Source organism: Choloepus didactylus, chromosome 3 (assembly GCF_015220235.1).
Source record: "Choloepus didactylus isolate mChoDid1 chromosome 3, mChoDid1.pri, whole genome shotgun sequence".
NCBI lineage: Eukaryota > Metazoa > Chordata > Mammalia > Pilosa > Megalonychidae > Choloepus > Choloepus didactylus.
In genome coordinates, this window is record NC_051309.1 from 71081207 (window position 1) to 71103282 (window position 22076).

Here is a 22076-nt window from a genome sequence, read left to right on the forward strand (position 1 = left end):
CAGACAAGACAACATGTAAAACAACACAGTATTTTGAGAATCATTCTATGTAGGAAAGAGTTAATATAGCAAGCCAGATCATTTGAAGGGCCTACTTGCAGGGCTAGCTTTTGGTTGCCATCTGGGATCTTGGCTTTCATAATGTTCCCTCCATTACCAACTGATAAGGTTGTGCCTACTGTGCCAGTCTGCCTGTTTGTATGAACAGTGCAATTTATGGTGAATACCACTGACCTTCTGAGAGTCTCAAATTGGCTTCCCTGGGCAATAGCACTGTATATTTGTTACCGCATTTCACTGCTGGAGGCAATGAGTATACTTTGGGTGGCCCCTTGGAAGAGAACACAGGAGACCTGCACATGGATTCCTCCAGACTCTGCCTGATGTGTTTCTTTTCTCTTTCTGTTCCAGCTGTCTACACTGACTATGTAACTATAGTAAATCTCAGCCATGAGTACAACTACATGTTGAGCCCCCTAAGTACTTCTAGCAAAGCACTAAACACGTGGATGGCAGTGGGACATCTGACACAAGTAGTGTCAAAAATGCTGATACAAATGTTATAACACACTCATACATGATAAAACTATAAACTAAAGGCTGGAATGATAAATGTGAAATTCAAGACAGTGGTTACCTCTGCACAAGAGGAAGACAGAGAAAAATAGGATCAGAAAGATATTAGATAGATCAGATAGATATTACAAAAGTATTAGAAATAATAATTACTATTAGAATAATACACATAAGTGATGGGTACATGGATGTTCACTTATTTTATTTTTAATACCTTACATGCAATATATATTTTTCCTTTTTTATGAAATGTTTCAAGCCATAAATTTTTAAAATCTAGAAAAGACAACCCTCATTTATATTCTACAAGTGGGAAAGAAAACCAGTAAACAATTTTGTAGAAAAATTTGACAGTATTTAATAATTTCACCTCAAATGTGCATATCCTAGAGAATTTCAATTTACAACATGCACAAGGAGGCATGAATAATGATGTCCACTGTAGCACTGTTATTAACAATTAACTTAGACCAGAGAGAGTTTAAACAGGCTAGCAATGGAGAAATCGGAATCAGACAAATTTACACTATAGCAACCTGTGCCAGTTTGAAGCGGTTATGGACCCCAGAAAAGCCATGATCTTTTAATCCAATCTTGTGGGACCAGACTTATTAGTCTTTTGATTAGGGTGGGACTTTTGGATTAGGTTGTTTCCATGGAGATGTGACTCACCCAACTGTGGGTGAGACCTTTTGATTAAAACTATTTCCATGGAGGTGTGGCCCTGCCTTATTCAAGGTGGTCCATAATTAGATCACTTGGAGCCCTTAAAGAGGTTCAGGAAGAGAGACAGAAGCCGGAGCCAACAGAGATGTTTAGAGATGCTTGGAAATGCGAAAAAATGGATGTTTGGAGATGCTATGCTAGGAGATGAAGTCCACAGTTTTGAAAGTGGTTAAAAGTGGAAATTTTAGGTTATTTATATGCTACTAGTATAAAAATTAAAAAACAAAAACAAAAACAAAAACATAGGACCATACAACACAACATAACAGTAAACTGTGATGTAAACCATGGACTATGGTTAATAGCACAACTATAAAAATATTCTTTCACCAATTGTAAAAACTGTATGAGAACTCCATCTTTTGGTATAATTTTCTGTACACCTACAATTTCTCTAGCAAAAAATTTATATATTATATATATATATGTGTATATATATATATATATATATATATATATATATATATATGATAGTTGAGAAGTAGAAATTTGGGAAGGGATGAAAGTGGATAGTACTGTTTTACATAATATACCTTCTGGAACTATTTATACTTCTAGGTAAATAAGGGCTTTGATCTTAAATTCTACCTTACAACAAATCAAGAGAAAAGAAAGAAAAACGTGCTAAAAAAAAAAATAGTGAACTAACACAGGCTGCTGACTTTTTGGAAAGGTTAATGATAGAGAAAGACTTCTGCAAGACTGATTTTTTTTTTTCAAAAGTTGTAAATAAACAAAATATTGAATAAAAAGGGAAAAATAACTGAATGAGAATGATCATGAAAAAAATTAACTATACACAAAATCAAAAACAGAGAAAATGTTTCAAGAAAAACTTAAAATACTAAAACTGGCAAAAGAAATAGAAAAAAAACAAATAGATAAATAACTAATTAAATAAATTAAAGTGGTAATCACAAATAAATCCACATAATGCCCAACATACATTTTACAAATAATTTAAACTTTCATAATAATAAAACCCAGATAGTTCTTGCTTAATCAAGTTTTCACCAAAAATGAGAAGAAACCAATTTAGTTTAAAAATCTTCTATGTGCTTCAGTTATAATATGAGAAGTCTTGCCTTGTTTTACTTCAGGGCACACAAAGATGAAATAACAAGGCATAGAAATCTAAGATCTCTAAGAGAACCTTACAAAATGCATTCAGTCTTAGGTTAGATCAACCAAGCTGATTTTAAAATCAAATGAAAAAATTCCTTATTTCATATGTGGAAGATCTTGGCCAAGCTTGCTGCATGTAAAGGTCATACCTAGAAAAACCCTGAGACTTTTAAAGTTTCTTTGTTGTTTGTAAGCACCCATCTCAGAGTTGGAGAAGGGAAAATAACAATTTAAAAATTGAAAACAAAGAACAAAGAAAGAATGAAATAAAGAAAAAAATAACCAAAACCAAACATATAATAGAGAGGATCAACAAAGCCAAAGTCGGTCCTTCTAAAAGACTGAAATTCATAAACCTAACAACACTGAACAAGGAAACAGATAAGATACAACAACGTAAGGAATAAAAAAGGGATATCACAACAGATCTTGAAGACATTAAAATGATTATGAAAGTTATTATCAACAATTTTATGACAATAGTTTGAGAATTTAGATGAAACGAACATATCCCCAGAGGAAGAGAAATTAGTGAAATTGTCCCAAAAAGAAACAGAAAACGTGAATTATCTACTGTGCTGGTTTGAAGCTGTTATGTACCCCAGAAAAGGTCATGTTCTTTTAATTCATTCTTGTGGGTGTAGACCTATTGTAGGTGGGACTTTTTGATTAGATTGTTTCCATGGAGATGTGACCCACCCAATTCAGAGTTGGTATTAATCCTTTACTAGAGTCCTTTATGAAAGAATAAAGGACAGAAAAAAAGCCAGAGAGCTCAGAGACAGAAACATTCAGAGAAGCTTAGAGGAAAGCCCCAGGAGGAGGTGAGAGAACCACTGAATCCAGGAGCTGAAAGCAACGAAACCCAGGAGAGAAGGACCAGCAGACGCCGGCTATGTGTCTTGCTATCTGACAGAGAAACACTGGATGCCAGCCACCTTTCTGAATCAGAGAATGTATCATCCTGTTGATGCCTTAGCTGGGGCATTTCCACAGCCTTAAAATTGTAAAGGCGTAAATTAATAAGTCCCCATTGTAAAAGCTAATCCATTTCTGTTATATTGCATTCTGACAGCTTTAGCAAACCAAAACACCTAATATAAAAATTAAGTAGGAAAGAGCATATGTGAAAAACCCACAGCCAGCATAGTACTCAATGGTGAGAGACTGAAAGCCTTCCCTCTAAGATCAGGAACAAGACAAGGATGCCCACTATCACCACTGTTATTCAACATTGTGATGAAAGTGCTAGCCAGGGCAATCCGGCAAGACAAAGAAATAAAAGGCATCCAAATTGGAAAGGAAGAAGTAAAACTGTCATTGTTTACAGATGATATGATCTTATATCTGGAAAACCCCGAGAAATAGACGATACAGCTACTAGAGCTAATAAATTCAGCAAAGTAGCGGGATACAAGATTAATGCACATAAGTCAGTAATGTTTCTATATGCTACAAATGAACAAACTGAAGAAACACTCAAGAAAAAGGTACCATTCTCAATAGCAACTAAAAATATCAAGTACCTAGGAATAAACTTAACCAAACATGTAAAAGACCTATACAAAGAAAACTACATAACTCTACTAAAAGAAATGGAAGGGGACCTTAAAAGATGGAAAAATATTTCATGTTCATGGATAGGAAGGCTAAATATCATTAACATGTCAATTCTACCCAAACTCATCTACAGATTCAATGCAATCCCAATCAAAATTCCAACAACCTACTTTGCAGACTTGGAAAAGCTAGTAATCAAATTTATTTGGAAAGGGAAGATGCCTCAAATTGCTAAAGACACTCTAAAAAAGAAAAACGAAGTGGAAGGACTTACACTCCCTGACTTTGAACCTTATTATAAAGCCGCAGTTGTCAAAACAGCATGGTACTGGCACAAAGATAGACATATTGATCAACGGAATCGAATTGAGAATTCGGAGATAGACCCCCCCAGATCTATGGCCGATTGATCTTTGATAAGAACCCCAAAGTCAGTGAACTAGGTCATAATGGTCTTTTCAACAAATGGGGCTGGGAGAGTTGGATATCCATATCCAAAAGAATGAAAGAGGTCCACTACCTCACATCCTACACAAAAATCAATTCAAAATGGATCAAAGATGTCAATATAAAAGAAAGCACCATAAAACTCCTAGAAGATAATGTAGGGAAACATCTTCAAGACCTTGTATTAGGCGGCCACTTCCTAGACTCTACACCCAAAGCACAAGCAACAAAAGAGAAAATAGATAAATGGGAACTCCTCAAGCTTAGAAGTTTTTGTACCTCAAAGGAATTTGTCAAAAAGGTAAAGAGGCAGCCAACTCAATGGGAAAAAATTTTTGGAAACCATGTATCTGACAAAAGACTGATATCTTGCATATGTAAAGAAATCCTACAACTCTATGACGATAGTACAGACAGCCCAATTATAAAATGGGCAACAGATATGAAAAGACAGTTTCTCTGAAGAGGAAATACAAATGGCCAAGAAACACATGAAAAAATGTTCAGCTTCACTAGCTACTAGAGAGATGCAAATTAAGACCACAATGAGATGCAATCTCAAACCAATCAGAATGGGTGCCATTAAACAAACAGGAAACTACAAATGCTGGAGGGGATGTGGAGAAACTGGAACTCTTATTCATTATTGGTGGGACTGTATAATGGTTCAGCCACTCTGGAAGTCAGTCTGGCAGTTCCTCAGAAAACTAGATATAGATTTACCCTTCGATCCAGTGATTGTACTTCTCGGTATATACCCGAAAGATCGGAAAGCAGTGACACGAACAGATATCTGCATGCCAATGTTCACAGCAGCACTATTCACAATTGCCAAGAGATGGAAACAACCCAAATGTCCTTCAACAGATGAGTGGATAAATAAAATGTGGTATATACACACGATGGAATACTACGCAGCAGTAAGAAGGAACGATGTCGTGAAACAAATGACAACATGGATGAACCCTGAAGACACAATGCTGAGTAAAATAAGCCAGGCACAAAAAGAGAAATATTATATGCTACCACTAATGTGAACTTTGAAAAATACACAACAAATGGTTCATAATGTAGAATGTAGGAGAACTAGCGATAGAGAGCAATTAAGGAAGGGGGAAAGATAATCCAATAAGAACAGATAAGCTATCGTGGGTAAATTTAACATTCTGGGAATGCCCAGGAATGACTATGGTCTGTTGATTTCTGATGGGTATAGTAGGAACAAGTTCACAGAAATGTTGCCATATTAGGTTACTTTCTTGGGATAGAATAGGAATATGTTGGAAGTAAAATAGTTATCTTAGTTTAGTTGTCTTTTTCTTACTCCCTTGTCATGGTCTCCATCAAATGTTCTTTTATTGTATGTTTTTTTTAATTTTTTTAATTTTTATTTTTTTTATACAGTTGATTTAAAAAACAAACAAACAAACAAACAAACAAATATGCAGAGCCCCCTTGAGGAGCTGGTGGAGAATGCAGGGGTATTGTCCTGCCCCACCTCAATGGTTGCTAATGTGCTCACAGAAATAGGGGACTGGTGGTTTGATGGGTTGAGCCCTCTACCACGGGACTTGCCCTTGGGAAGACTGTTGCAGCAAAGGAGAGGCTAGGCCTCCCTATAATTGTGCCTAAGAGCCTCCTCCCGAATGCCTCTTTGTTGCTCAGATGTGGCCTTCTCTCTCGAGCTAAGCCAACTTGAAAGGTGAAATCACTGCCCTCCCCCCTACGTCGGATCAGACACCCAGGGGAGTGAATCTCCCTGGCAACGTGGAATATGACTCCCGGGTAGGAATGTAGACCCAGCATCGAGAGATGGAGAACATCTTCTTCACCAAAAGGGGGAAATGAAATGAAATAAGCTTCAGTGGCAGAGAGATTCCAAAAGAAGCCTAGAAGTCACTCTGGTGGGCACTCTTACGCACAATATAGACAACCCTTTTTAAGTTCTAATGAATTGGGGTAGCTGGCGGTAGATACCTGAAACTATCAAACCACAACCCAGAACCCATGAATCTTGAAGACAATTGTATAAAAATGTAGCTTATGAGGGGTGACAATGCGATTGGGAAAGCCATAAGGACCACACTCCCCTTTGACTAGTTTATGGATGGATGAGTAGAAAAATGGGGGAAGGAAACAAACAAACAGACAAAGGCACCCAGTGTTCTTTTTTACTTTAATTGCTCTTTTTCACTTTAATTATTATTTTTGTTATTTTTGTGTATATGGTAATGAAGGTGTCAGGGATTGATTTTGATGATGAATGTACAACTATGTAATGGTACTGTGAACAATCGAATGTACGATTTGTTCTGTATGACTGCATGGTATGTGAATATATCTCAATAAAATGAATATAAAAATTAAAAAATTAAAAAAATTAAGTAGGAACTGAATCCTTCATAGTCTATATTTAATTTAGATGACTGTTGTAAAAATTCATCAAAATATACACTTATGACTTATGTATTTTAACATGCTATATTTAAAAGAAAAATAAAGTGAATTCAAATTTTAAAGCACTCCCAAATACGAAATACGCTATAAATTCTATCAAATATTTAAGGAAGAAATAATACTAACTTGTAAAAAAGATTAAGAAGAAAAAAAAAGGAAGGAATATGTAACAACTCAGTTTATGTGCTCAGCATAAACACACACAAAATAACCCAAATTATCAATATTTCTTATTTCCAAACATACATTTAAAGTTATGAATTTCTACCTGAACACTATTTAGTTAAATCATACAAGCTTTGATAAGTCATATTATCAATCACTTCGAAAGTTTTTTATCCCCATTTTTATGTCCTCTTTGAACCGAAGTTTATTTAGAACCCACAGATGCAAGAGACTCAGAGAACACCAAGCATGACAACAAAAATTCTATACTTAGCAAAGACAAAGAAAAATTATTGAAAAAAGCCAGAGGGGGAAAAAACACCTTACTTATAGAGAAACAAGGGCAAGAATTACAGCAGACTACTCATCATAAACAATACAGTAAGAAAGACACTGGAGAAAGAAAAAAAATCACAAACTAGAACTCTGTGTCCATCAAAATTATCCCCCCAAAATTAAAGAGAAATAAAGACTTTCTCAGGTAAAAACAAAAACTAAGGTACATGTCCTGAAGGAAATGTTAAAAGACATTCTTCAGAGAGAAAAGTAAATGATATACACCAGAAACTTCTATCTACAAAACAAAAGATATAGTTAGAGAAGAAATAAATGAAATAAAGCCTTTTAAATTCCTTATGCTTAATTGATCTAAAAGATAACTGCTTGTTCAAAATGATAATAAAATCTCCTGCCCCAAGCAAGATGGCAGATTGAAAAGTGAGTTCAGGGCACCATCCCCACACAAAAGCACTGAACAATCTGCAAGAACTGGCAGAAACATCTTTCTCAAAGCTCCAGAATACATTTAAGGATTGGAGTAACATGAGGAGTACCTATTCAAGGAAAGGCCACTTAAAAGCAGCTGGATCTCATGGCATCTGGCTGGTATCTCCTCCATCACTCACTGGCTCAACATAGAGCTGGCCCATACTCCAAGTGTGGGTCCCCAGTCCTACATCCAGAGGGAGCAAAGTATTCCTCGTGCACATAATGGGAGCACGAACGTCTGGCCAGAGTTCTTTCATGGTGGCATGAAAGAAAAAGGACACACACACAGCAGACTTACCATCCCAAAACTTGGACTGCATGTAGAAGGTAGATCACAAAGTCTCCTACAGAACACTGCAGGAGATGAACCAAATGGTAGCTGCCTAGGACAAAGGATTGTTGGCTGTAGAACATACGGTGCAGTGCTAGCAAACCTGAAGAAACTGTTTCCTAGAGAAGGGGATATTCAAAGCCATGTAAACTGGGACAATTTCTAGGGTCACATGTGCATGTCAAAGATAAGATACATGTACAGAAAGGATCAGGGAGGCCCCAATGCTTTGGCCTGGAGCTATTCTCTAAACTTATGATATAGATGAGCCCTGAAGGACAGCACTCACACAGGTCAACCTGCAAAGAATGGGAAAAGTGTTTTCTTTGTTCCTTTTTTTTTTCTTTTTTTCATTAGCTCCTTGCAAACAAGGAAAGCGCTTTAATAACATTTGCTGGATACCAACTTAAGAAGAGATGCCTCAAGTCTAAATTTCAGTGATAATACATTAAAATATCAAAATGCTCAGGTTTCAACAAAAGGTTACAACACATACAAAGAAACAGGCACAATGGCCCAGGTAAAGGAGAAGATTAGAGCATTAGAAATCAATGATGAAGACCAGACAAGGGACATCCCAGACAAAGACTTTTTAAAATGGTCTTAACTATACTCAAAGACCTAAAGGAAAACATGAACTAAGGAAAATCAGGAAAATGATAAAAGAACACAAAGAAAATATCAACAGAGAGATGGAAGTTATAAAATGGAACCACACAGGGCTGAAGACCACAATAACAAAAATTAAAAATTAGCTGGGGGGGGTTAACAGCAGAAGAATCACCGCACCAGAAGATGAGACAGTTGAAATCATCCAGTCTGAGAAGCAGAAAAAGAATGAATAAAAATGAACACAGCCTGAGGAACCTGTAGGGGACCATCGATCATACTAACGGTTGTGTGAGTCCCAGAAGGACAAGAAAGAGAGAAGGGCAGAGAGAACATATGAAGAAATAAGGCAGGAAACTTCCTAAATTTAAAGAAAGATGTGCAGATACAAACAAATCCAAGATGCTCAACATATACCAAACAGGATAAACTCAAACTGACCCACATGATGGCATATTAAAATCAAACAGCTGAAAGCCAAAGATAAAAAGAGAATCCTGAAAGTCACAAAAGAGAAGCAACATGTCACATACAAGGGTGCCTCAATAAAACTAAGTGCCAGTTTCTCAAAGGAAACCACAGAAGCAAGAAGGCAGGGGGATGACATAAATAAAGTACTGGAAGCTAAAAAAATTACTATCCAAGAATTCTATATCCAGAAAACCTTTCAAAAATGACGGAGAGATTAAGAAATTTCCAATTAAACAAAGCTGAGGGAGTTCATCACCACAAGAGACGCTAAGTTGAAAGGAAAGGACAATAGACAATAGATTGAAACTGTACAAAGAAAAAGATTTCCAGTAAGGGTAAAGACATCAGTAAATATAAATGACAGTATATTTGTATTTTTGGTTTGTAACCTCACTTTCTACCTTCTACAGAATCTGGAAGGCAAACGCATAAAATATAAAGATAAATTTCAGTGGTTTTGGATTCATAATGCATAAATATGCAATTTTTGACAAGAACTATATAAAGGATTGGGAATGGAGGGGAATAGGAGCATAGTTTGTGTATCCTATTGAAGTTAAGTTGATATCAAAGCAAACAAGATTGCTACAGATTTCAGATGTTAAATTTAAGCTCCAAGGTAACCACAAAGAAAATACTGGAGAATTTGTAAGCTTATGGAGACAAAAATTAGAGTACATGTTGCCAGGGTTGAGTGCAGGCAGAATGTGGAGTTAATGCATAATGGGTGTAGGGTTTCTGTCTGGGGAGATGGGGAACTTTTAGAAATGGAAGATGGTGAGGGTAACACAAGATTGTGAATGTCATTAATCACACTGAATGTTAAGCTCGAAAGTGGCTAAGATGGGGAAGTTTATGTTGTATATTTGTTACTATGATTAAAAGAAAAAAAAGGCAGAGCAACAAAAGTGACAATAACAATGAATATAATACATGACCCTGGATGGTATGTAACAAGTGAAGAGAGAAGGCTCAAAATGATATCATTGGGATTCACGATTTTTGCATAAAAAGTTACATAAATAGTCACTAGGGAAATGCAAATCAAAATCACAATAAATTACCACTTCAAACCCACTAAGACAGGTATTATTTTAAATACGGAAAATAATAAATGCCAGCAAGGATGTGGAGAAACTGGAAACCTTGTGCAGTGCTGGAGGAATATAAAATGGAATAGCTGCTGTGGAAAACAGTTTGGCAAAAAATTAAATGCAGAGTTATATGAGTTGATAATTCCACTGCTAGTGTATATACACAAAAGGATTGAAAGCAAGAACTCAAACAGATACTTGTTGAGCAATGTTCATAGCAGCATTATTTACAAGAGTTAAAAGGTGAAAACAACCCGAGTGTCCATCAACTGATTAACAGAGAAACAAAATGTCGTATATACATATCACTGCACCACACAGTATTCCTTAAGTTAAACCATGGACTATAATTAATAGAACAATCAATAAAATCTGCTTTCATCAATTTTAACAAATGTACCACATCAGTGCAGCATGATAATAACAGGGGCAAATATCAGAATCTGGTATTTTATGAGTGATTTTTCTATAAACCCACAACTTCTCAAATTTTTTAAAAAAAAAGGAAAGAAAAGAAAAAAGAAAGAAATGGTCTCCAAAAAATTTTCAAATTTGATGAAAACATTAAACTCACAGATTCAAGCTCAACAAACTCCAAGTACCAAAAACAAATAAAGAAGACAATACCAAGACACAGCATAATCAAATTTCTTAAAACAAGAGATGAAGAAAAAAATCTCAAAAGCAGTCAGACGCTAGCAGTGGTGGTGGACACATTAAGTAGGGAGCAATAGCGATCAGAATGACAGGTTTCTTGTCAAAACCAATGAAAGCTAGAGGACAGAAAAGCCACATATTTAAAGTTCTAAAGAGAAAAAATAAACCTGTCAACCTCACCCAGTGAAAGTATCTTTAGAGAGAAATATGAAATAAAAAAATTTTCATACAAAATCTGGAAGAATTCATGGTCAGCAGACTTTACTAGAATCAATAACAAAGTCCTTCAAGCAAAAGGAATATGTGATTCAGATGGAAATCTGAATCTAGACAAAGGAATGAATTATACTAGAAATGGCAATTAAATATATAAATATAAGCAATTTTTCTTACTATTGAATTCTCTTTAAAAGATAAAAGATTAAAGAAAAAATACTAATTATAGGCTTTATAATATATGTAGAAGAAAAATGTATAGCAAAGGGCAGGAACAAGAAATGGAAGTATATTGTTGTAAGGCTCTTATGCTATAATATAGCTTGGAAGTGAACAACAACAGGTATACAACAAACCCTAAAGCAACCATTAAAATAGCATAAAGTATCTAATAAGCCACCAAAGGAGATAAATTGGAATCAAGTTGTAGCAATGCTAAACAATTATATACCTAATAAGTTCAAAATAAATGAAGCAAAGCCTTAAAGATCTACAAGGAGAAATAAATCCACAATTGTAGCTGAGTATTTTAAAACCTTCTCTCAATACTGATGCACCAAGTAAACAGAAAATGATTAAGGAGATGGAAGACTTGAACAACAATATCAACCAACTTGACCTAACTAACATTTTTTTTTTTTTTTTTTTTTTTTTTTTTTTTTTTTTTTTTTGTGATTAGCCTATTCTTTTTTTTTTTTTTTAATCATCATTTTATTGAGATATATTCACATACCACGCAGTCATACAAAACAAATTGTACTTTCGATTGTTTACAGTACCATTACATAGTTGTACATTCATCACCTAAATCAATCCCTGACACCTTCATTAGCACACACACAAAAATAACAAGAATAATAATTAGAGTGAAAAAGAGCAATTGAAGTAAAAAAGAACACTGGGTACCTTTGTCTGTTTGTTTCCTTCCCCTACTTTTCTACACATCCATCCATAAACTAGACAAAGTGGTGTTTGGTCCTTATGGCTTTCCCAATCCCATTGTCACCCCTCATAAGCTACATTTTTATACAACTGTCTTCGAGATTCATGGGTTCTGGGTTGTAGTTTGATAGTTTCAGGTATCCACCACCAGCTACCCCAATTCTTTAGAACCTAAAAAGGGTTGTCTAAAGTGTGCATAAGAGTGCCCACCAGAGTGACCTCTCGGCTCCTTTTGGAATCTCTCTGCCACTGAAGCTTATTTCATTTCCTTTCACATCCCCCTTTTGGTCAAGAAGATGTTCTCCGTCCCACGGTGCCAGGTCTACATTCCTCCCTGGGAGTCATATTCCACGTTGCCAGGGAGATTCACTTCCCTGGGTGTCTGATCCCACGTAGGGGGGAGGGCAGTGATTTCACCTTTCAAGTTGGCTTAGCCAGAGAGAGAGGGCCACATCTGAGCAACAAAGAGGCATTCAGGAGGAGACTCTTAGGCACAAATACAGGGAGGCCTAGCCTCTCCTTTGCAGCAACCGTCTTCCCAAGGGTAAAACTTATGGTAGAGGGCTCAACCCATCAAACCACCAGTCCCCTATGTCTGTGGTCATGTTAGCAACCATGGAGGTGGGGTAGGCGAATACCCCTGCATTCTCCACAGGCTCCTCAAGGGGGCACTACATCTTTTTTTTTTTTTTTTTTTTTTTTCCCTTGTTTGTCTTTTTTCTTTTCTTTTTTTTTTTTTTTTTTTTTTTTTAACTTTCCCTTCTTTTTTCAAATCACCTGTATGAAAAAAAAAGTTAAAAATAAAACAAACATACAATAAAAGAGCATTTCAAAGAGACCATAGCAAGGGAGTAAGAAAAAGACAACTAACCTAAGATAACTGCTTAACTTCCAACATGTTCCTACTTTACCCCAAGAAAGTTACATAATATAGCAACATTTCAGTGAACTTGTTCCTACTACAACCATCAGAAATTAACAGACCATAGTCATTTCTGGGCATCCCCAGAACGTTAAATAGCTTATCTGTTCTTCCTGGATTATTGTTCCCCCTTCCTTAATTGCTCTCTACTGCTAGTTCCCCTACATTCTACATTATAAACCATTTGTTTACATTTTTCAAAGTTCACATTAGTGGTAGCATATAATATTTCTCTTTTTGTGCCTGGCTTATTTCGCTCAGCATTATGTCCTCAAGGTTCATCCATGTTGTCATATGTTTCACCAGATCGTTCCTTCTTACTGCCGCGTAGTATTCCATCGTGTGTATATACCACATTTTATTTATCCACTCATCTGTTGAGGGACATTTGGGTTGTTTCCATCTCTTGGCAATTGTGAATAATGCTGCTATGAACATTGGCGTGCAGATATCTGTTCGTGTCACTGCTTTCCGATCTTCCGGGTATATACCGAGGAGTGCAATCGCTGGATCGAATGGTAGCTCTATATCTAGTTTTCTAAGGAACTGCCAGACTGACTTCCAGAGTGGCTGAACCATTATACAGTCCCACCAACAATGAATAAGAGTTCCAATTTCTCCACATCCCCTCCAGCATTTGTAGTTTCCTGTTTGTTTAATGGCAGCCATTCTAACCGGTGTTAGATGGTATCTCATTGTGGTCTTAATTTGCATCTCTCTAATAGCTAGTGAAGCTGAACATTTTTTCATGTGTTTCTTGGTCATTTGTATTTCCTCTTCAGAGAACTGTCTTTTCATATCTTTTGCCCATTTTATAATTGGGCTGTCTGTACTATTGTCATTGAGTTGTAGGATTTCTTTGTATATGCAAGATATCAGTCTTTTGTCAGATACATGGTTTCCAAAAATTTTTTCCCATTGAGTTGGCTGCCTCTTTACCTTTTTGAGAAATTCCTTTGAGGTGCAGAAACTTCTAAGCTTGAGGAGTTCCCATTTATCTATTTTCTCTTTTGTTGCTTGTGCTTTGGGTGTAAAGTCTAGGAAGTGGCCTCCTAATACAAGGTCTTGAAGATGTTTTCCTACATTATCTTCTAGGAGTTTTATGGTACTTTCTTTTATATTGAGATCTTTGGTCCATTTTGAGTTAATTTTTGTGTAGGGGGTGAGGTAGGGGTCCTCTTTCATTCTTTTGGATATGGATATCCAACTCTCCCAGCCCCATTTGTTGAAAAGACCATTATGGCTCAGTTCGGTGACTTTGGGGGCCTTATCAAAGATCAGTCGGCCATAGATCTGAGGGTCTATCTCTGAATTCTCAATTCGATTCCATTGATCTATATGTCTATCTTTGTGCCAGTACCATGCTGTCTTGGCAACTGTGGCTTTATAATAAGCTTCAAAGTCAGGGAGTGTAAGTCCTCCCACTTCGTTTTTCTTTTTTAGAGTGTCTTTAGCAATTCGAGGCATCTTCCCTTTCCAAATAAATTTGATAACTAGCTTTTCCAAGTCTGCAAAGTAGGTTGTTGGAATTTTGATTGGGATTGCATTGAATCTGTAGATGAGTTTGGGTAGAATTGACATCTTAATGACATTTAGCCTTCCTATCCATGAACATGGAATATTTTTCCATCTTTTAAGGTCCCCTTCTATTTCTTTTAGTAGAATTATGTAGTTTTCTTTGTATAGGTCTTTTACATCTTTGGTTAAGTTGATTCCTAGGTACTTGATTTTTTAGTTGCTATTGAAAATGGTATCTTTTTCTTGAGTGTCTCTTCAGTTTGTTCATTTCTAGCATATAGAAACATTACTGACTTATGTGCATTAATCTTGTATCCCGCTACTTTGCTAAATTTGTTTATTAGCTCTAGTAGGTGTATCGTTGATTTCTCAGGGTTTTCTAGATATAAGATCATATCATCTGCAAACAATGACAGTTTTACTTCTTCTTTTCCAATTTGGATGCCTTTTATTTCTTTGTCTTGCCGGATTGCCCTGGCTAGCACTTCCAGCACAATGTTGAATAACAGTGGTGACAGCGGGCATCCTTGTCTTGTTCCTGATCTTAGAGGGAAGGCTTTCAGTCTCTCACCATTGAGTACTATGCTGGCTGTGGGTTTTTCATATATGCTCTTTATCATGTTGAGGAAGTTTCCTTCAATTCCTACCTTTTGAAGTGTTTTTATCAAAAAGGGATGTTGGATTTTGTCAAATGCTTTTTCAGCATCTATTGAGATGATCAATTGATTTTTCCCTTTCGAGTTTTTAATGTGTTGTAATACATTGATTGTTTTTCTGATGTTGAACCATCCTTGCATGCCTGGAATGAACCCCACTTGGTCATGGTGTATGATTTTTTAATGTGTCTTTGGATTCGATTTGCAAGTATTTTGTTGAGGATTTTTGCATCTATATTCATTAGGGAGATTGGCCGGTAGTTTTCCTTTTTTGTAGCATCTTTGCCTGGTTTTGGTATTAGATTGATGTTAGCTTCATAAAATGAGTTAGGTAGTGTTCCATTTTTTTCAATGTTTTGAAAGAGTTTGAGTAAGATTGGTGTCAGTTCTTTCTGGAAAGTTTGGTAGAATTCCCCTGTGAAGCCATCTGGCCCTGGGCATTTATTTGTGGGAAGATTTTTGATGACTGATTGGATCTCTTTGCTTGTGATGGGTTGGTTGAGGTCTTCTATTTCTTCTCTGGTCAGTCTAGGTTGTTCATATGTTTCCAGGAAATTGTCCATTTCTTCTACATTATCCAGTTTGTTGCCATACAGTTGTTCATAATATCCTCTTATAATTTTTTTAATTTCTTCAGGATCTGCAGTTATGTCACCTTTTTCATTCATTATTTTGTTTATATGGGTCTTCTCTCTTTTTGATTTTGTCAGTCTAGCTAGGGGCTTGTCAATCTTGTTGATCTTCTCAAAGAACCAACTTTTGGTGATATTTATCCTTTCTATTGTTTTTTTGTTCTCTATGTCATTTATTTCTGCTTTAATCCTTGTTATTTCTTTTCTTGTACTTGGTTTAGGATTGGTTTGCTGTTCATTTTCTAGCTTCTTCAGTTGATCCATTAGTTCTTTGATTTTGGCTCTTTCTTCCTTTTTAATATATGCGTTTAGTGCTATAAATTTCCCCCTTAGCACTGCTTTTGCTGCATCCCATAGGTTTTGGTATGTTGTGTTCTCATTTTCATTCGTCTCTATATATTTAGCAATTTCTCTTGCTATTTCTTCTTTAACCCACTGATTGTTTAGGAGTGTGTTGTTTAACCTCCAGGTATTTGTGAATTTTCTAAGTCTCTGATGGTTATTGACTTCTAATTGTATTCCATTGTGGTCAGAGAATGTGCTTTGAATAATTTCAATCTTTTTAAATTTATTGAGGCTTGTTTTATGTCCCAGCATATGATCTATTCTGGAGAAAGTTCCGTGAGCACTAGAAAAGTATGTGTATCCTGGTGATTTGGGATGTAATGTCCTGTAGATGTCTGTTAAATCTAATTCATTTATCAGATTGTTTAGGTTTTCAATTTCCTTATTGGTCTTCTGTCTGGTTGATCTATCTATAGGAGAGAGTGATGTGTTGAAGTCTCCCACAATTATTGTGGAAACATCAATTGCTTCCTTTAGTTTTGCCAATGTTTCTCTCATGTATTTTGTGGCACCTTGATTGGGTGCATAGACATTTACGATTGTTATTTCTTCTTGCTGAATTGCCCCTTTTATTAGTATGTAGTGGCCTTCTTTGTCTCTCAAAACATCCCTGCATTTGAAGTCTATTTTATCTGAGATTAATATTGCTACACCTGCTTTCTTTTGGCTGTAGCTTGCATGAAATATTTTTTTCCATCCTTTCACTTTCAATTTCTTTGTGTCCCTGTGTCTAAGATGAGTCTCTTGTATGCAACATATTGATGGTTCATTTTTTTTGATCCATTCTGCGAATCTATATCTTTTAATTGGGGAGTTTAATCCATTTACATTCAACGTTAAAACCGTGAAGGCATTTCTTGAATCGGACATCTTATCCTTTGGATTATGTTTGCCATATTTTTCCCTCTCTCTATTAATATCCTTTATTGTACCCATACCGAATCTCTTTAGTACTGAACCTTTCTCCAAGTCTCTCTGTCCTGTCTTTGTTTCTCTGTCTGTAGGGCTCCCTTTAGTATCTCCAGTAGGGCAGGTCTCTTGTTAGCAAATTCTCTCAGCATTTCTTTGTCTGTGAAAAATTTAAGCTCTCCCTCAAATTTGAAGGAGAGCTTTGCTGGATAAAGTATTCTTGGCTGGAAATTCCTCTCTCTCAGAATTTTAAATATATCGTGCCATTGCCTTCTCGCCTCCATGGTGGCTGCTGAGTAGTCACTACTTAGTCTTATGCTGTTTCCTTTGTATGTGGTGAATTGCTTTTCTCTTGCTGCTTTCAGAACTTGCTCCTTCTCTTCTATGTTTGACAGTGTGATCAGTATATGTCTCGGAGTGGGTTTTTTTGGATTTATTCTATTTGGAGTTCGCTGAGCATTTATGATTTGTGTATTTATGTTGTTTAGAAGATTTGGGAAGTTTTCTCCAACAATTTCTTTGAATACTCTTCCTAGACCTTTACCCTTTTCTTCCCCTTCTGGGACACCAATGAGTCTTATATTTGGACGTTTCATATTATCTATCATATCCCTGAGGTCCATTTCGAGTTTTTCAATTTTTTTCCCCATTCTTTCTTTTATGCTTTCATTTTCCATTCTGTCATCTTCCAGGTCACTGATTCGTTGTTCAACTTCCTCTAGTCTTGTACTATGAGTGTCCAGAATCTTTTTAATTTGGTCAACAGTTTCTTTAATTTCCATAAGATCATCCATTTTTTTATTTAGTCTTGCAATGTCTTCTTTATGCTCTTCTAGGGTCTTCTTGATTTCCTTCATATCCCGTACTAGGGTCTCATTGTTCATCTTTAGATCTTTGAGTAGCTGCTCTAGGTGTGTCTCTTCTGGTCTTTTGATTTGGGTGCTTGGGCTTGGGTTATCCATATCGTCTGGTTTTTTCATATGCTTTATAATTTTCTGTTGTTTTTGGCCTCGTGGCATTTGCTGTCCTTGATAGGGTTCTTTTAGGGTTTGTAGACCAGTTGAAGTCCTTCTCTCTAATTTATCAGATCTACAGCTTCGTGGAGTACACTTTCTCTAACTAACCAGCAGGTGGCGTCCACGAGCCACCTGTTCTCCACAAGCCAGATCTCCCCTGCTTAGCCTTTTTGGTGAGTGGGGGAGTGAGTCTTGTGGGGCCCAATTGGTGTCCCAAGCTTGCGTGTGTAGTTGGTGTTGCCTGCCCTGTATGTGGGGCGTGTTTCTGGGCAGTCGGGGAGGGGGGGTGGCCCTAACAATCAAATCTCCCTGATGATCCTAGAGTTTTAAAGCTACTGCAATAGTCTAATCCTTCAGTTCAGTCCTGCCACAGTTTGTCTCTGCCACTGACCCACAAGTCTTTGGTATTGGCGTATGGCTCCTGAGACTTGCAAGTGGGCCCCTCTTCCAGGCTGTGCACCCCGGGTCCTCTGTTGAGGGATGACTGTGCTATGTCACAGGTGAGTGCCGTCCCCCCAGGGCAGTTCTGGGCTGCTGGGCTGTGTTGGGAGGCTCCCAGTCTGCTCAAATGATGGCTGAATGGGGCTCTGTTAATTCACACTGCTCCCCCTTCCCAGCTCTGGGACATTCAGCTGAGGTTGCAGGGAAGGCTAATGTCCACGCCCAGTTTTGTGGTGTGTGCCTGTTATTTGAAGCACTTCCGTCACACTGGGTTGTCTGGGGCAGCTCTGGGCTATGGGGCTGGCGATGGGCAGGAGTGTTTCCTGTCCACCAGGATGGTGGCTGTGAGCGGACACCCCCCTTTTCTTGGGAAGTTGTGTTGTTTAGTGAATTTTCTCAGCCACTGGATTATTGCCTTTTGTCTCAGAGCTCTCTTAGTTCTGCTCTTGACTTGACGTGCCCAAATTTCAATTCTTTGAAGCTTTCTGTATTGAGCTTCTTAGAGTAATTGTTTTAGAAAAAGCAAAAAGGATTTAAAAAAAAAAAAAAAAAAAAAAAAAAAAAAAAAACGGCCCTCCTCAGAGATCTAATGGGTTATTGAAATGCTAATAGACAAAGCAACCAGGGCCATTAAGGAAAGGTGCCCTGGGCAGAGAGATCAGCCTTGCTTCGGGATTTGCATATGCGCCTCAAGGCCTGATCTCCGCCCTTCCCCTTTCTGTGTTCACCAGAACTCCAAAAATCCTCTGCTTTTACTTTGGAGCTTCTCGTGTTGTTTTCCTTCTATGCCCGTCTCCTCTCTGCTGGGCTGGCTGCTCTCAGAGTCTCTGGTGTCTGGCCTCAGTCTATCTATGGTTGGAGTTTGAATCAGTAGAATGAGTTTCCGATGAGAGCAGCCACTGCAATTCTCCCTTCTCCTTTCTGGAGCTGACAGCCCCTCCTCCCCCGGGACTGAGCCTGGCAGGGAGGGGCGCGGGTCCCCTGGCCGCAAAAACTTACAGATTTCGCTGATCTCAGCAGTTCCACGTTTTCATGAGTGTTGTATGAAGTATGCCCAAAGACAGATTGCTCTGTGGTGTCCAGTCCACGCAGTTCCTGGCTTTTTACCTACTTTCCTGGAGGAGTAACTAAAACATACAGCTCACCAGTCTGCCATCTTGCCCCGCCTCTCCTAACTAACATTTTAAGAACACTCCACACAACAGCAAATACACGTTGTTTTCAAGTACACAAAGAACACTGACCAAGATATCCCAACATTCTGGGCTACCAAACAACTCATAATAAATTTGCTCGTTATCTTTCTTTTATTTAATTTCTTGCTTAATGCCACTATAATCAGAAAGCATACTTGGGAGGTTCTTAATTCTCTAAAAGCTGAACTAATTTTATGACATGTGGTCTAATTTGGCAAGGGTTCCAGTTCCATATGCACTTGAAAATAATACACACTCAACAGTCATTGAATAGTATTAGATCCATGTAAATAATCATTCAGGTCAGATTATTTAAATACGTTGTTCTAATCTCTTCTCTCTCTTTATTAAATTTGTCTATATTAAATTTTCACTGAGCATCTTCCATCTGTGGATCATTGTCTTTGATTAATTTTTGGATAATTCTCGACCACTATCTCTTCATACATTGTTTCTATCCCAATCTCTCTTTCTCCTATTAACTCCAGTTACATGGATGTTAGATCTTTAGTGTGATATGCCTATCTCATACACTCTGATCTATTTTGTCCTACTTTTTCTCTCTTTACTTCAGTTTGGATATTTTCTAGTGAACTGTCTTCAAGTACACTAATCCAACTTTCAGCTATGCCCAAGATGTTTGAAATCCTTCCAATGAGTTAACTTCAGATTTCCTACATTTGTCTTTTTCATCAATTTCAATCATTTGTTGAAATTCTCCATCTTTTTATTCAACATATTAAGCACAGTTATTTTTAACTCCTTGTATGTAGACTCCAACATGTAGATTACCAATGAGTCTATGCCTATTATCTGCTTGTACTCTTGATTTATAATCACATTCCCATCTCTTTCCATATCCAGTAATTTTTTGTTTATGCCAAACATTCTATATATATACTATAGCACTTCACCTCAGAATTCTGTGGGTAAATAAGAAAGGATTTAACACTGTATCAGAGCTTCAGAGGGAGAAAGAGGGCAAGACTGAAAAAGTACTCAACAAAATAATAGTTGAAAATACCCCAAATTTGGTTAAAGACAGAAACTGACAGATTCAAGAAGTTGAACAAATGGCAAACGGTATAAACAAACAGAAATTCACACTGAGACATATGTGATATCATAGCCAAACTTCCTAAAGCTAAAGACAAAGAAAAATTCTTGAAAGCAACAAGAAAGAAATAATACCTTACCTATAGGAGAAAAACAAAATGATAACAGTTATCTCATAAAACCCACATAGGCCACTCAAGGGGTGTAGTCTCCCTGGCAACATGGGACATGGGACATGACTCCCAGGGATGAACCTGGTCCTGGCACCATAGAATTCTTCTTAACCAAAGGGAGAAAAGAAACAAAATAAGGTTTCAGTGGCTAAGAGATTTAAAATAGAGTCAAAAGGTCATTCTGGAGGTTACTCTTACGCAATCTTCAGCCAGATATTGAAAACTGCCACAGAATGCCAAGCCCCAACCAAAAGGATACCCTGGGCTCTATCTAAGACTGTGTAAGGTTTTACTTACTAAGTTTATTTTTTCAGAAACTTAAAACCTCCAAATTGTCCCTATGCCAGATAAGCCCTGAAACCTAGAGGTACCAGTCTCTCCAAGTACATTAACCAGTTGCATTCCTCTACCCAGTAATGTTGACACTCCTTTTCAGCATGAAGAAGTTAGAATGGTCATTGTCCAAATACCTGAAGATTGAGAGATCGATCAAATGAGAGGGAAGAGTTGTAACAGAGAAGTTAGGATTTAACAAATGATTACTACTACTAAATAATTATATACATATTTTTTAAATTTTATTTTAAAATAAATTCAAACTTACAGGAACAGTTGTGAAAACAATACAAACCCCATACACAGAACTCCAGCATACCCTGACCTCCCTCCCCCAATACCCCGATCCACCAACTTTAACATCCTGTCACACCACCATTTCTTTCTTTCCCTCCTTCCCTCCCTATCTATCATCCATCATCTATTGCTGCCTTCTGAACATGAGAGCAAGCTACACACATCCTTGAACAAACAATGTAATTCACATATACATTTCCCATGAACAAGAACATTCTTTTATGCAATCCCATTAAGCGCAGCTAAGAAGTTCAAGAAATTCAACATTGATATAAAGCTTACATCCTATATTTCCTTTTTTTTTTTTCTTATGTCCGAACTGTGTCCCTTTGAGCCTCCTGTCCTCCATCCTCAGATCCCATCCAGGATCAACCTTGGCATTTAATTGTCATTATCTACTTAGACTGTTTTTTTGTTGTTTTTTTTTTCAATTGT

The 22076-nt window shown here is 37.0% G+C and overlaps 1 protein-coding gene across 2 annotated transcripts in view; it reads right to left on the minus strand.

The window, feature by feature from the left end:
* Positions 1–22076, minus strand: part of CENPC (centromere protein C) — a 130180-nt gene that overhangs the window by 60181 nt on the left and 47923 nt on the right. The window lies entirely within an intron of this gene.